The sequence below is a fragment of the Oxyura jamaicensis genome, chromosome 6, assembly GCF_011077185.1.
Source record: "Oxyura jamaicensis isolate SHBP4307 breed ruddy duck chromosome 6, BPBGC_Ojam_1.0, whole genome shotgun sequence".
Classification (NCBI taxonomy): domain Eukaryota; kingdom Metazoa; phylum Chordata; class Aves; order Anseriformes; family Anatidae; genus Oxyura; species Oxyura jamaicensis.
Window position 1 is genome coordinate 22,460,452 of NC_048898.1, and position 11,442 is coordinate 22,471,893.

General features: G+C 55.5%; 2 long non-coding RNA genes across 3 annotated transcripts; both read right to left on the reverse strand.

Moving 5' to 3' along the window:
* Positions 1-1,781: 1,781 nt before the first annotated feature.
* LOC118169492 lies at positions 1,782-4,650 on the reverse strand. Of its 2 annotated transcripts, none has more exons than XR_004752156.1 (3): positions 4,025-4,650; positions 2,863-2,981; positions 1,782-1,889 (listed from the first exon to the last, which is right to left on the reverse strand). It is a non-coding gene; the product is annotated as an uncharacterized LOC118169492 (long non-coding RNA). The 2 variants fall into 2 exon arrangements; XR_004752155.1 differs by lacking the exon at positions 4,025-4,650 and adding an exon at positions 3,269-3,877.
* Positions 4,651-4,660: 10 nt separating this feature from the next.
* Positions 4,661-7,742, reverse strand: LOC118169491. Its single transcript, XR_004752154.1, has 3 exons — positions 7,663-7,742; positions 6,242-6,395; positions 4,661-4,740 (listed from the first exon to the last, which is right to left on the reverse strand). It is a non-coding gene; the product is annotated as an uncharacterized LOC118169491 (long non-coding RNA).
* Between the last annotated feature and the right edge of the window lie 3,700 nt (positions 7,743-11,442).

Consider the following 11,442-nt stretch of genomic DNA (forward strand, 5'->3'; position numbering starts at 1 on the left):
CCCCCCCCCCCCCCCCCCCCCCCCCCCCCCCCCCCAGGAAGATTTCTTTTTACAAGGCTGAAAAACAAACCCAAACCACCAAACCCTACCCAACCGAACAAAACCCACCCCAACAAGTACCTCGCAGTCAGAAAAGCTTTTGAAAGCCTCATGAATATTTAGCTTGTCCTCATGTAAAATATATGACTTTGTGTAAGGATCAGGCAAAGGAGGTGCATGATTTTTTTCTGATTTATGGGCCCGGCAACGGATTATTCATAGCAGAGCAGCTGTGTGGAAAGATTCATCCACTGCAAAATGTGATTGTACATCAGGCAGTGTGAGGGAACAGAGCTATGACTAATGGCTACTTTACATATAAATGAGAAGGTTTGCGCTAGGAACTGTAAAAAAAATACAATCGTTCAGCTGACGGGCCCGGCCTCTTTATCGCAAGCGCTGCACAGGGGCCCGGGGAAGACGGAAGAAGGCTGCCTGGAGGCGCTGCCTCCCCTTGCATCCTCCAACGTGCAATAAATAAGGCCACGGCAGTCGAGGCTTCCAAAGGCCAAATTTGTTGCTGGTGTCAAGCCGCAGGCTGCGGTGGGGGGAAGGCAGGCATGGCTCCCGCCCTGAGCACGGATGCTTTGGATGTCCCTCGTGGCTGGGACAGACCCGGCTGTGCTTTAAGGTTGAAGGGCAGCACAAGGTGGGTGCTCAGCACGGCCCCAGCACCATCCTGTGCCCCCCTCCCTGCTGCGCTCACAGCCCCCCGCCCGCTCCCCTCCCCGAGACGGGTTGTCTAGACGCTGCAGATGTGGACAGATGTTGGGGCTGTAATTTATAACAATGGCCTCCAGAAGGCAATTCCAATTTGTTTCGCTAAAGCTTTAAGTTACAGGCAGCAAGATCTCCTGTAAATACTCTTGACTTACATAGTAAGTACATAAGAGTTTTCCTGGTGAATGCCCACTTGCTGCAGCAATCATCGCTTCCCCCATGCCTCAGAGGGCTCGGGAGGGGTGTCACAATTCGCAGGTCCAAAAACGACCTGACAGGGACCCAACAAGTCCCAACTGACCCGTGGTGCAGGTGCTGACAGTGGTTCTGAGGTCTCTTCTCCAGCATCATTCAGGTTAGGATCTGGACCACGGAGTCAACTCCCACACCTCATGTGCGGTCTTCCCTGTGGGGCATGTCCCTGCCATTCAGCACCTGAAGGACTATCTGCAAAAATAAACTTTCTAGGAAATCCTTGAAGGCAAGAGCACCCTCACAGGAGAGGTTTTCCTCATGGGATCCTTCTAGACAATAAAAATGCAGAACTCAGCCTTGCCTCTTCCCTGCCTCCCACCAGCCCTGCTCAGAGCAGCCCAGGATGGACACCAGAAGATGATCTCCCTCCTTTGGGCACCATCAGATTTCCCAAACACTCCTGTGTTGTGCTAACACATCTCTGAAAGATGACCGCAGCCCCAGCTTTGCAGACCTGTGGCAGATACCATCAAGAAGTGAAGGATGTGCTGACAGCAGTAACACCGCACCCGTGGGAGGAGAAGAGGGCACCAGGGAAGGATGTGGCCATGCCCAGCTGGCTCTTCTGCTTTGCCATTCAAAGCTGCCCTGGGATGCTTCTGATGAGGGAGAATAGATCTTCCAGCATCATTTCAGAGGACCTGCAGCTCTTCGGCTTGCCCTCAGCCCAGAGCTTGGGTTTTCTTGGACAGTCAGAGGAAAAAGAGATCCCACCTTGTCATAGATTCAGTCCTGAGAGCTGCAATAAAAACACAGATCACTCTGCCCAGAAAACTAGCAAACCCATCGGCCTGTCTGCATGAACTCCCACCTGCCCAAGGCAGGTCCCACTGACCTCTGTGTCCATCGTAGCAGTGAGAACCTGCAGAACAGCTCTGCGTGGAGAAGACCACAAGAAGACAGAGATGAGGTTACACCTGTAGACAGGGAGAGAGCATATAGATGAAATCCCACCACAGGGCATCATCCAAGAGATTTTAAAAAAAAAAAAAAAAAAAAAAAAAGAAAAAGAAAATATCTAAAACAAAGGGCAGCATATTATACGCAAAGTGGGACAAGGCTGGGAAGACTCATGCCTTAGAAACTCTCACTTTTCAACTCAGAGGTGAAAGCTGGAGCAGAGCCACCCACTCTGGCAGTTTTGCCCATGAATTTGTGGAAAAATACAACTTTGCAGAGACCAAGAGCCACACAGTGCTCCAATTAAAGCACGGTCCTATGAGGTAGGGTTGGGTTAGAGATGTGCTCCATCTGGAGCTGCAGCTCCAAGTCTACACCCTTGTGCCACCCTTGTCTTCGGGATCACAGAAAGAGGAAAAACCCACTGGTCTCCAAGCAGTGGGAGCAGAGACCAAACCAGCACAACTGCACTTTGTAAAGTTTGTCGCTTTTGTTCCAGAGTTTGTAATTAAAGCGATGGGAAAAGGCAGTTTTCAGGGTTTCCGCCAAATTAAAAAGTCTTCCTTTCCCTAGCCCCCAAAAGTTTAATTTCAGATTTAATGAAACATTTAATTTGAAGCAATATATCTTGATTTGGGGGGGAAGCAATTTTTTGAATTAAAGTAAATAAAGTAATAAATTATTTATTGCTCTTTAATTTGGAACTTTTGTTTTCAGCTGAATGGAAGGTGAACCAAAGGTCTCTGTGAGCCCCCGTTCACCTTCATGAGCAAAGTGTTTGACACCTCTCAGCTCCACGTGGGACAGGAGAAGGGCGTGCAGGGAGGGCAGCGGTGTTTTGGCACTCTGCTCATTTTGCAGCCAAAGGCACGTTTCCATATCGCCTTGCACATCCGTATCAGTGCTGGGAAGGTGTAAAGGTGCCACGGCTCATCCCGTGGGCAGCACCCGGCCCAGCCCGTGTTGGAGGAATGGCTTCATCCATGGGAATCTGCCTTGGAGACCTCTCTGTGACCTGAAGGACAATGTGGGGATTGGCATCCAGAAGTGGATTTGCTTCCCATTCCCTTTGGGAACAGGCCTCTCAGATTTAGGTAATTCTCCCAGAATGTATTCCAGCTGCACATTACCTACCTGTACCCCATCCAGGGCTGTGCTGTCCCAGCCCAAGGACACAACACATTTTCATGACATGGGTCAGCACGGGAGGGGCAGAACCCGAGTCCCACTCACACACATCACGCACTGAACCAGCTTCCGAAACAAAACACAGCCCCAAATCCCACCTTATCCCAACCACTTCACACCCACATCCCCCCGACCCAGAATTTCCAGAGTCCTCGTGGGAGCCTACCTGAAGATGGAGGAGGAAGATGAGGCTGAGATGCCCAGGGCACCCCGAGGAAGCGAACCAGCCAGAGCTCACAGCATCCCCAGCAGAGAAGGGGGTGGCAAAGCCCTGGGAGCAGCCAGCCCCCCCAGGAGAACACTGCTTTTGGGGGGCTGGACCGGCCGGCTCCCTCCCCTGCTTGCTCAAGCACTTCCAATTAAACCCGGTGGAATTCAATCTCTTACTCTTAATAAACTTCCCTGTTTCCTTGCCAACTCCCCTCCGGACACCAAGACGCTATTACTCCAAACACAACAGGAAAGGGCTATTTTTTCTGCAAACTTTCTGACTGAAGAGGCAAGCATGATTCCCCCCTAGCAGGATCCGAGCCATTAGGATCCATGAAAATTAACTGCAAATAAACGTTTGGGGAGGGGAGCGGGGGGGGAACAGGGCTGCCGAGCCACAGCAGAAGGGATGCTCACACACACTCACACCTCCTGAGATGGGCGAACACACAGGGTTGTGACCACTGTGCTCCTGCACGGGGTGCAGCATGGAAATTGGGAACGTGCACCTTGCTGCCAGCACTGGGATCTCCAGGAACGCTGACTCTAACCCCACAGATCCCTTCTCAGGCATCCCAGGCGTGTGGCTGTAAGGGATACAGTCCAGCAGCCCTGACCCAGCGTATGTACACGTGCACAGCCCCATCCTGCAGCCTGACTGCCTCCATCCCGGATCCCTCATCCCCACGCGCTGCGTCTCCACCGCGCAGACCCAGAAGATTGATGCAGCCATCGCCCCTTCCCCAAAGCCCCGGCCGCAGCTTGGCGAGGCAGGAGCCTCCTTCTCCGCTCTCCTCTCCCTGACAGATGCCTCAGAGCCCGGGGCCGCAGTTAAGGTGACAAGATTCAGCAATTCTTTATGAACATTTCATTCCCGCTCGCTACACGACGTAAATTAGATGGTGTGTTACATTCGGGCAAGAAGCACGATATGTCACCGTGGCGCCGGCCCATTGGATGGAGAGGCTAATCCTGCCGTGAATTTCATTACTGCTTTTATGCCATCGGAATTAGCTCGGTGACAGCGAGCCTGATTGTCTTTCACTAGGGGTTTGCCGGGGCGCGGGAAGGCTTCCTCCCTGATGGGAGCACCACGGAGTGACCCCGCGCCTCCGCCGAGGCAGGGAGGGAGCCGTGTCCGGCTCAGCGAGCTCCAATGTTTCTTCTCCCCAACACCGGGATGAGATCGGTGGAAGGAAACCCTTCATGGTGGGTAGCCAGGATGGCAGCGACCCCCTTCCCTATAAAAAGTGGGTGTTGTGTCCCACATCTTGCCCCCCTATGTACAGAAGTGGCTATCCTGGGGATGCTCCTCTTGATACATTGGATTCCTCCTTCCTCCATATATCATGCCAGGTACTGGTACTCAAAAACTTAAAGCTCAGAGCTGGAGAGCCAGCAATGTGGTTCTGAGGGCTGTGATCCACCCTGCAGCCAGGCCAAATTCAGTCATCATAGCTGCACTTTTTTTTGTGTTTTTTTTTTTTTTTTTTTTTTTTTTTTTTTCTTTCTTTCTTTCTTTCCCCTTGGCCAGCATAGGAGATGGAGATGCCCAGAGCTGTGCTTCCACCCCTACCTGCAGGCTCCTCATGCACCAATGCTCAGGCTCAATTTGACCAAACTGCTTCTTTGGGGGCATCCTCATGGAGGACACCAGGAGCTCAGGTGACTTGGACCAGGCTTTGACATCAGAGCAAGTGAAGCTGGATGAGCTGAACCCACCCTCCGATATCCTATCTTTCTCCTGTTATAGGGCTACTACTAACCCGGGAGCCAAGCACAAACCCACATACACACGCAACCCCCAGGCAGCAGCCAGCACTTACCCAATATGAGATTCCCAGGAGGCCACAGGTACCAGAAGGGAGGCTCCAAAAAACGTGTGGCAGAGACGTTTGGGAACACCTGGAGACCTCGAGCCAAACACACGTGGGGCTGGATGTGTGCAAATGCTGGGTCTGTGTCCCTGGCAAAACCAGGAGTCTCAAACACAAATTGTCCCCTGATGTCACCTCCAGCCCCAGCCCCATTGGGGTCCCCTGAGCCTGGCATGATCCCCTGACCATGGCATGGCCTCTCCAAACCCAGCTTCTGGAAAGCTTTCCTTCCCCAGGCTGTGCGCTGTGGCCAGGACAGCCCCAGTTCTCTCTCTATCTCTTTATTTTACCAGGAATAACATCCAGCTGGCTGAGGTGTCACCAAAGAGCAAGTTCGATTTCAAACCCATCCCTAAAGGTGCATCTGAGAGCGGTAGGGGTCCAACTATAAAACATTTAATCTGGACACACCAGCAGGAAACCCAGAGAGCCAACAATACCGAGACCTGGAGCTCTGCTGCGGGCTCCTGGCCCTCTGCCCCATCTCTCAGGACCTCGAGGATGCGGAGCCTTAATGCACATCTGTTAGTCAGAGTGCTCTCCCCTTAGGTGAGCACTTTGGGAAGCTCGCCTGGCCCTTTGCAGCCATACTCCATTAGCCCTTTGCTCTAAATCCGGTTTGGGGGAGGAGAAGGGATGGGGAAGAGGGGGAGGAAGTTAAGCTGATTTGGGATGATGAACTACTTAAGGTGTATCAACAGGAAAGAGCAAAAGCAGACAAATTTCAGCCGTATGCAGGAGGAGTGCCTGAAAGGGGTCTGGGAACAAGGTGCAGGAGAAAAGGGCTCCTGAGCTCTCCCTGAAGGAGCAGGGGGCAGGGGGCTGCCATCCCCCCAGCCCTTGGGGTGGGAGGCAGGCAGCTCCGGGAGCTGGGTTGGCATCACCTGGGGGAACCAAGGGACCACTGGCACCCAGGCATCACCCCCAGAGCACTGTCACTGCCTTCCCTACTTTGGGAGCCCTCCCAGAGCACCCCAGCAGCAGCAACAGGGGCAGGAGAGCTGGGTCAGAGCCAGCCCCCAGCCCACCCCCACCACATCTCCCCTCCAAACCTCTCCTCGCTCGCTGTGCCGGGCAGAGCCTGCTTCACCGAGGCAGCCCTCCTGGAGCCCAGAGTCGTCTCGCCTGGATTTGCCCCCAGCCGCCAGGAAGCCGTGGACAGATCATTCATCGTGCAGTCCAATGCAGCCGAGACGAGGCCAGGAGCTGTGCAGAGCAAAAATAAAAAAGTCACAGGGACTCCCCATATCATATATATATCAGCCAGCAACGGCTCCACTGGGAACAAAGGTATTCAAGCATTGGAAAGAGAGTGCTTAGCAGTAAAATAGGTCCTGGAAGCCCTCGGGCACTATTTACTGGGGAATGAATCTACCTCGGTGACTGATTGCAGCCTTTTAACCTGGATAAATCAGATGACAGATAAGAGCATCTCCCAGGTAGCCCTGCCGGCAGGTACCTCCGTTAGAGCCCCATCCATTTCAGACAGCTCTGTCACCCACCAGGGGACATGTCCCCTGCTCTGCGAGGCAAGCTCCACGGAGGGATCAGTGGGCAGAGGTGCCTGCCAGTTTTTGGAGCACCTCTGCCCCTCTTTTTATGGCAGGGAAGGCGAGGGAACCATTTCCAGCCTCCACGATGCTGAGGACTGAGCCCTGCCTGGCTCTGGAACCCCAAAGCACCCCACATCCCAGCACCAGAGCACTGGTAGGGGTGGGAAAGGATGAGTGGCTCCCCCCAGCATGATTTTTTGGGGGTACAACAAGCTTTTCTCATCCACGAAGAGCATTCTGCAGGCTGCCTGCAGCAGGGCCCCCCTGCATCTCACACCTGAGCCAGCAGGGGAAGAGCCACCCCAAACCACACAGACTGCCACTATCAGGGGAACAAGCTGGGTTTACATAAGGACACAAACCACGATCACTTGCAGGCAGCTTGTCCCAGGCTCATTTTGAGTGATGCCACCCCACTGTATATCTGACCCAGAAGGGCTTGACATCAGGTTTTGCTGCACAACTTCATAACACACAGCTTCACGTCTCATCCTGCCCTGGAGGTGAGCTGCAGGCACAGAGCTTCCCAGCTCCCCTTCCAGCTCTCCAGCAAAGCAATGAGGAGCAGCAGCGATGCTGCAAGCAGCAAACTGGGCACAGCCCAGAAGAAGACCAGGGAAGTGCTGGGAAGGGGAGAGCCCCAGCCTCCCCACTGCCTCCCCAGGGCTCAGCAGCCCTTCAGCAGCCCGGGAGCAGAGCCCAGCCCCAGCAAGGAGCACCCATGTCACCAGCACACTGCCACTGCTCCTCCAGCAAGCCCCAGAAGAGAGCAGAGAGCACCCACTGGGGGGCTGCCTGGCAGCCTCCACCGTTCTGCAAGCCCCCAGCAGCTCTGTGCCATCCTCTCCTAACAGGGCAACGAAAGCTGATCAGGAAAAGGGACGTTTCAGCATCAGTTACTGCTCAACGTGCACCTTTACCTTGCAAAAAGGAGAAGCAGTGTCCCCCACAGCTCCTTCCCTGGGCAGGACCAGGCAGCTGCCTTCCCTGCTCCCACTTTATAGATTTTAGGGAGGAAAGACGAGGCAAGCGCAGGTGTTCTCGCATCTTATAACCCAACCCTCTGCTCTGCCGCAGCTCTCCCCAGCGCAGCTCTCACCTAGGATCAGCTGCTGATGTTCAGGAGAATTAATTACTCACCCTGAGATAACAACCCGAACCAGAGCACTGGGTGGGGAGGAGTTAAAGGAGCAGTGCTTGGCTGGGGAGGCTGGGGCTGGACCATCTCACAGTGCTCCATGGCTTATCGGTGTCCCCAAAAAAAAGACTTTTACTGAAAACTTTGGTGGCAGAGACCAAATGGGGAGGGGATGTGTGGACCCAGCTTTGGCTCTGCACGTCGGATCAGCATGCTCTGGGGAGTACAAACGCGTGCTCCTGGTTTTCTGTTGGCTTTGCAGTCACCAGAGGAAGAATAAGTGGAAAAAAAAATCAACCCAGTACATTACCGTTTGCATTCCTGTGTGAGGGAGCGCTCCCCTCTGCTCCATCCCCATGCCAGCTGGTGCCAGGTCCGGCCAGAGGCTCGCACAGCAGGCACGGGGCGTTTGCTGGGGCTGGGGGCAGAGCAGGGTGTGCAGCACCGGGCACAGCGATGCTCCCGTTACCCCAGAGCACGCCCGGCGGTGCCCAGCCTGCCAGGAACCAGAGGCTGCTCTTCAGAGGGAAAATCCCTGGGAAGAGCTGGGACAGCCCCGCTGCGTGCAGTGGCTCGGATCAGGGACCCGATCCCGCTGGGAATTATCATCATAATTATCATTTTCCAATGGGGTTGTTTTTAACTGGATTGATTCCCTGCCCTGGCCTCTGCGCATCCTTGGGGCCGGCAGAGCGGGGTGAGCACACAGGGAGCTGCCGGGGTGCCCGGGGCAGGATTTGTCCCAGCTTGGCACATTTCCCGCGTTCCAGAGCCTCGGAGCAGAGACAGGGGAGGCTCCAGAGAGGGGCTGGGGGGGGTTGGGGGAACCAGGACCCCCTCCTTTACCCAGCCACATGAGCCACAGCGTGTCCTGCCCCACTCCACGCGTGTGATGCAGATGGGGAAGCCATGGACTGTCTGTCTGTCCGGCCAGGCCTCAGATCTCCAGGATGATAAAAGAGGGATGAAGGCATGTGTGTGGGGCTGAGGATCCACCCAGAGCCTGGCCTCCCCCCTCCGTCAGAGATCGCACCCTGGAAGCCTTGCTCAGCCATCATTAGTATGCAAAGACTGTGATCTGAGAGAGGGGGAGAGAGAAGGAGAGAGGCAGGGAGGGGGGAAGAGAGGGAAGGGAGAGAGAGAAAAAGCCAGTTGTTTTATTCATGGCTGGTGATATTATAGACTGAGTGAAAATCACATTATCGTAATGGGAAAGTTAGAGTTGCCGTGATGATGCCCTGAAGCTTGTGTGCTGATTGGGGTGTGATTGCTATCTGTATTTATATGTAGAAAGCAAAGTTCACTGCCAGTTCAAGATGGTGGAGCCTGCTTCTTCATGCTACATAATTCTTCAGTAGGGAGAAGCTGGGAGCAGCCGGGGCAGCCGAGCCCGGAGCACGGGCAGCAGCGGGGGCGACGCGTGTGAGCGCCCGGGGGGTGAGCGTCCGTCGGCCCCCCCAGCTCTGCTTTCTGGTGGTGCTGGGGGAAACCGAGCCACCGTCCCAGTTCTGGGGGTGCACGGCGATGCCAGGAGCAGAGGAGCGAGGGGGAGCGATGCTCACGTCGCTGTGCTGCTTGCAGGCATGATGGGGCCAGGATTTAGTGACGCCTCCGGGTGTTTTCAGAGATGCAGGGATCTGTGCGACAACCTGTGGAGGTTGCAGGTCCTGTCCATCATCTGAAATCCCCTCTCAGCCCCCGAGGACTTCTTGTGGGGAGGAGTGGCCTTGGACCCTCCAGCTCCAAACCCAGGCTTCTGCGGCTGCACCTGGGGGGGGTTTCCGGGCAGCAGCAGCAGGTAGTGGGGATGGAGATAAATCCTCGAGGCAAACACCCACCTGCAGAAACGGATGATGCTCAAGGAGCTCTGAGCGCAAACCTTTTCCTCTGCCAGGCCTGGTTACTGTGCTGCAGCGCAAGGGGACTTCTGTTCACCAGTTTGGGTTTTCAGATCCCAAAGTGACACACATTAAGCAGACAGACCATTAACTGTGCATCTGTCAGCACTACGGCGGAGGTTATACCAGCATCCCCGCGTCCCTGCCACCTCCTCCCAAGGACACACCTTGCAGCAGGCTCCTGTGTCTGCAGAGGTGTGCCTGCGTCCAAGGGGTGCCTTTGCCTCCCATTTCTGGGGTCCGCTGGGGAGGACAATGAAAATCCAGTTGCGGTGGAAACAGAGGTGTATTTATTACACCACAGAAGGGAAAAATAAAAATAGTTTTGCAAAAGAAAAGTGAGGGCAGGTCACTGGAAAAGTGGGAAAGAGCAGAGGAATGGGCTAAAGCCTCTCCGTTTCCTTGCTGAGTTTTGGCAGGGTTTATGGCAAGCCACTAAATGTGCTCTGCTCCCCCTGGAGAGCCTTCCCCACGGCCAGCTCAGCCCCATCTTGCTGTTGCCTTTCCCATCCGACCCCACGGGGAGCATCCACAGGGAGCACCCCATTTTGTGCAGGTTTACAGCAGGTTTACAGCAGAGCCAAGAGCTGAGCTGGTTTCTCCCCATGCCAGATGACCAAGCATCCCATACTGCTGCTGCCCACGGGCCCAGGGATGCATCTGCTCAGGGCCCATGCTGTGGTGGGGATTTCTTGCACATCTCCAGCCTTGTCACCCTTTGGTGTGATGAGCAGAAATTTGCAAACACACCTTTGGAGCATGAAATGATCTTCCAAGGTGATTCTGCCACATTTTGCACTGGTGCAAGGAACGGCACAAGGCGCAGGGACCAGAGCAGCATCCCCCAGAGGCCGAATCATCCCCATGCTGCGTGGGGACCCGCAGCAGAGCAGAGGGACTTGGGGACGCTGCATGCCTGGGGACGCTGCGTGCTCTGCAGGGACAGCTCGGCCCCAAGGTCAGCGGGAAGGACAAGCTTCCCTCCCCGGGCAGAGCTCAGCCCTGGCCCTTCCAAGGACGCGTGGTGGCAGAGCCAGCTCCTGGGTGCCAACCCCCTGTGCCCTCGGTGCACCAGATGGATGCTCACGCTCCCGAAAGAGCAGCCGTTACCTTGCCCGCCTCCCTCCCGCTGAGGAAGGCAAATGTGGCTCCGAGCTGTGCCATGCCGCGGAGCAGAGCCTGCCTCCGACCCCACCTGTCCCCTCCGCCTGCCGGCATGGCGGGGCTGCCAGCCAGGACACCCCCGTGCCGGGCAGAGGGCAGGCTGGGATGGAAGGAGGATGAGCAGGGACCTTGTGCCACCTTTTTCCCATTCAGGCTCTGCAACGGCCCAAGACGCACCCCAGGCAGCAGTTTGTGTGTGGATGTGGGTGTGGGACACCCTCACTGGCCGTGCCTGGGGCGGACAGGCACACACACACTCCTGCAAGCAGGAGGCCAAGCTCCAAAAAAAACTAATTTCCCAGCCCTGACTTCCCCCAAGTACTTAACACATGGCATCCCTGCTCATCTCGGCTGCAACCAAAGCAGTGTGCAGGTCTGCACATCTCCACGTGCGCACCCACTCGCACACACGTGTGGGTGCACACAAAGGTGCTTTGCTACCGCAGATGTCCGCGCCACGACGCCCACAGCTCCCCTCTTCTCTCGCCGCCGCCTCCCTC